Source organism: Xyrauchen texanus, chromosome 19 (genome assembly GCF_025860055.1).
Source record: "Xyrauchen texanus isolate HMW12.3.18 chromosome 19, RBS_HiC_50CHRs, whole genome shotgun sequence".
Lineage (NCBI taxonomy): Eukaryota > Metazoa > Chordata > Actinopteri > Cypriniformes > Catostomidae > Xyrauchen > Xyrauchen texanus.
In genome coordinates, this window is record NC_068294.1 from 11,575,712 (window position 1) to 11,579,612 (window position 3,901).

The following is a 3,901-nucleotide window of genomic DNA, read 5'->3' on the forward strand; positions in this document are numbered from 1 at the left end:
TCCAAGTAAGCCCGCAGGACACGGACCGGACACAGACCATTCAGCCTCTGATCCTCTTCAGATGAAAAAGGAGGAGGGTGAAAAGCGGAAAGCTCCATTACCTCACACGAGAATGCTGGGAAGCATTTCGGCATAAAGGCCGGGTTAGGCTTAAGAAAAACCTTATCTCCACTAAGAGAGAATTTAGTGCACGAGGAATGAACAGAGAGTGCATGTAGGTCACTGACACGTTTAGCTGATGCTAAGGCCAGGAGCAACGCTGTCTTAAAAGACAGAATTTTCAGGGAAACGCCTCCCAGGGGCTCAAAAGGTGGCTGACATAAAGCCTCCAGCACCATGGAGAGGTCCCATTCAGGGACAGTCCTTCTAGTAACTGGGAGAGAACGGCGGGCACCCTTCATAAATCTACGAATGAGGGGGTGCTGCCCTGCCGTTAAGCCATCAAACCCAACATGACAAGCGGAAATAGCTGCCAGGTAGACCTTAATAGTGGAAAAAGTCCTGCCTTTATCCATAAGGTCTTGTAAAAAACATAAAATATCAGAGACTGAACACTGATATGATGTTGAACCACGCTCATCACACCACCCTTCAAACACTTGCCACTTACAGTCATATAGGGACCTTGTGGAGGAAGCCCTAGCGTTCTGTATAGTTGCAACCACCCGTGGGGGAGCCCCATCGAGCTTAAGTTTGTCCTCTCACGGGCCAAGCCCACAGAGCCACCCTGTCCGGGTGTGGGTGATATATTTCCCCGTTCGCCTGAGACAGCAGGTCTGTGCGAAGAGGGAGGGGCCACGGTTGGGCATGCAGAAGAGGAATTATCTCTGCCAACCATGGTGCCTTGGGCCACCTGGGTGCTATCAAAATTAGGGACAGGCCCTGCTCTCTCACCCTGGCCAGGGTAGGAATTAACAGGCACAGGGGGAAACGCGTAGAGCAGCACTTTGGGCCACGGGTGGGCAAGTGCGTCCACGCCGAGGGGCGCGTCCTCGTCCTTTAGCGAGAAGAACATAGGACAGTGGGAGTTTTCGCGCGAGGCGAAGAGATCTACGTTCGCCTTCCCGAATTTCTCCCACAACATGCCCACTATCTGGGGGTGGAGTCGCCAGTCTCCGTAGAGCGGGTTCCCCCTCGACAGAAGGTCCGCGCCCCTGTTCAGGACACCTGGAACATGGGTTGCGCGTAACGACAGGAAGTGCCGCCTGCTCCACACCAAAAGCCTGTGAGCTAGGGCATGAAGCTTGGGCGAGCGCATGCCGCCCTGGCGATTGATGTGAGCCACTGCAGTGGTATTGTCGCAGCGAACGAGCACATGATGCCCCTGCAGACGGGGAAGAAAATGATTCAGAGCTTTCCATACGGTCATGAGCTCCAGATAATTTATGTGGGCTGAACGAAGTTCGCTCGGCCACGAACCGTTCACCGTCCTGCCCTCCTGAGTGGCTCCCCAGCCTGTTAAGGACGCGTCTGTCGTTACCACTTTTCGCAACATAACAGCCCCGAGAGGGGTCCCATGTGCGTACATGTCTGCACTCCTCCAGTGGCGCAAGGCTGCTGTGCACGAGCGCGTCACTGTGACAGAGCGGCAGAGGTCGCGTAATGGGCTGAAGTGGAGGGATAAAACCCACTTCATGAATGCCCTCATACGCAGAAGGCCCAAAGGCAAAACTTGAATAGCTGATGCCATAAGACCCTGTAATCTGAGACACTTGCGATATGGCACATTCGTCCCCTCCTTGAATTGTGATAGACAATTCATTAGAGAGCGAACGCGTTCTTGTGAAAGGCGCGCGCGCATTGAGATTGAATTCAGCTCCAGACCCAGGAATATAACACTCTGGGCAGGTGTGAAATTGCTCTTGCTCACATTCACTCTGAACCCGAGTGATGTGATGTGCGTGAGCACACGGCGAGTGTCTTGCACCACCTCTTCCCTGGAATTGGCTATGATTAACCAATCGTCTATGTATGTTAGGATCCTGAGACCCGTTATTCTCAGCGGCGCTAAGCCCGCTTCCGCACATAGACAGAACACCCTCGGACTCAGCGAGAGGCCGAAAGGGAGGACTGTGAATTCGTAGCATATGCCCTGATAGGCAAAGCGAAGAAATTTCCTGTGCGGGGCGTACATATTGATGTGGAAAAAGGCATCTTTCAGATCGACTGATGTGAACCAGTCGTTCTGATGAATTGAGCGCGCGAGTGTGCCGTGTGTTAACATTCTGAAATTGTATTTCCTCAAATGTTTGTTTAACACTCTGAGATCCATAATAGGACGGAGAGAGCCGTCCTTCTTTGGAACTAGGAAATAACGGGAGTAAAACCCCTGATTGCATTGATCTCGGGGTACTACTTGAATCGCCCCCTTCACGAGGAGGGAGGAAATTTCTTCTTTCAGAATGTGTGCAGCGCTCTTTTCTGTGTGAGAAAAGATAACGCCGCCGAAAGGTGGAGGTCTCCTGGCAAACTGGAGCCTGTACCCTTTCGTTATGGTTCGAATCACCCACTCGGGAGCCGACACAGCCTGCCAAGCTGTTGTGTGGCTCGCAAGTGAGCCCACCTGAGCCGGGGAAGCGCTTATTGCTGCGTTTATGCCCGAGTTGCTCATTTGAAATACAATGGCGCCATCTAGTGGACAACATAGGGGCGACATAAGGGGTTGTGGAGAGATGTTCTCTCTCTGTGCTGGATTTTTGTGATTTTTTGTGTTCTTTTTCTTTTTTGAAACACTTGGGCCGAAGCCTTTATTGAGTGTGTGGGAGAGATGTAATAGGGGCTGTGTGGTGACACTGCTCTCATACTGTTTCTCACTGTAAACACTTCCAGCACATGGAAGTTCCCTGATATGGGCTGAACAGGGGAACACACATGGTTCTGAACCGAACACACAGGGTGGGCACCCACTGGTAGGGGGGCTGACCCCACCGAGTGAAACCCTCCTTTTCTTGAGAACTTGGAGGGTCGAACAAGAGTCCGGGGGCTGGTGGCCCGAGAACGTGGACTCAAAGCCCCCTGAGGCCATGGATCAGGCCGGCCGCTTCCGTTTAGAATCGGAGGGGGTAGAGTGGGGGGTTTCTTGGCCGCAGCCGCGGCGAAAGACATTCTACCCCAAGGCTTAGCAGAAGGCGGGTTACCCTGCTGATGAGGTGGCTTATTCCGAGGCTTTGCCTTACCGGGGTAATGGAAAGGACGCCCGAAGCAGGAGGGTTGGGTGGTCGCGCGGGTGGTGCCTGGCGCGGTGCCGCTCTCCTCGGGAGGCATAATTTTAGCGCTTCGTCCTCCTTCCTCTTGTCGTCGCAACGCTGTTGCATTAAAGCGACGGCAGGGCCAAATAGAGCCTGGCCAGGCTCTACAGGGGCACCCGCAATGCGCCGTTTCTCACTGTCAGGGAGGCCCGACAAGTTAAGCCAAAGAGCACGTTCTCCAGCCACTGAGAACGCCATAGAGCGCCCGCAGGCTTGGACGGCCTGACGGGCATTACGGAGAACAAGGTCATTCACCGTAACAATCTCCTTCCACAGAGAGGGTGTGGGGGTCCCTTTTTCCAATTGTTGCCCCATATCGACCAGGAGTTCAGCCTGGTATGCAGACAGAAGAGAGGAGACATTGAGGGCTCTGACGGCCAAGGCCGAGGCTTTGTAAGAGGCCTGGTGTATAGAGGCAGAAAACCGGTCCATTTTGTTCGGGAGAACAGGTTTGGGGGGGCAAGTAGACCACCTTGAGATGGATTAAGGTGTCTGGCGACAGAGGGCTCGATGGCGGGGGGTCACCCATCCCAAGGGCCGTCATGTCCTTTACTTCAAGGCCCGCGAGACCGTGTTTTAGGTCCAGCGGGTCCCCCCAAAAGTACCTCATATGCTTTGCGCATGCAGGAAGGACGGGGAGAAGTTGTTTTCTC

The 3,901-nt window shown here is 53.8% G+C and overlaps 1 pseudogene; it reads right to left on the reverse strand.

Annotated features, from left to right (window-relative positions):
• Positions 1-687: 687 nt before the first annotated feature.
• LOC127659547 (uncharacterized) lies at positions 688-3,025 on the reverse strand (annotated as a pseudogene).
• Between the last annotated feature and the right edge of the window lie 876 nt (positions 3,026-3,901).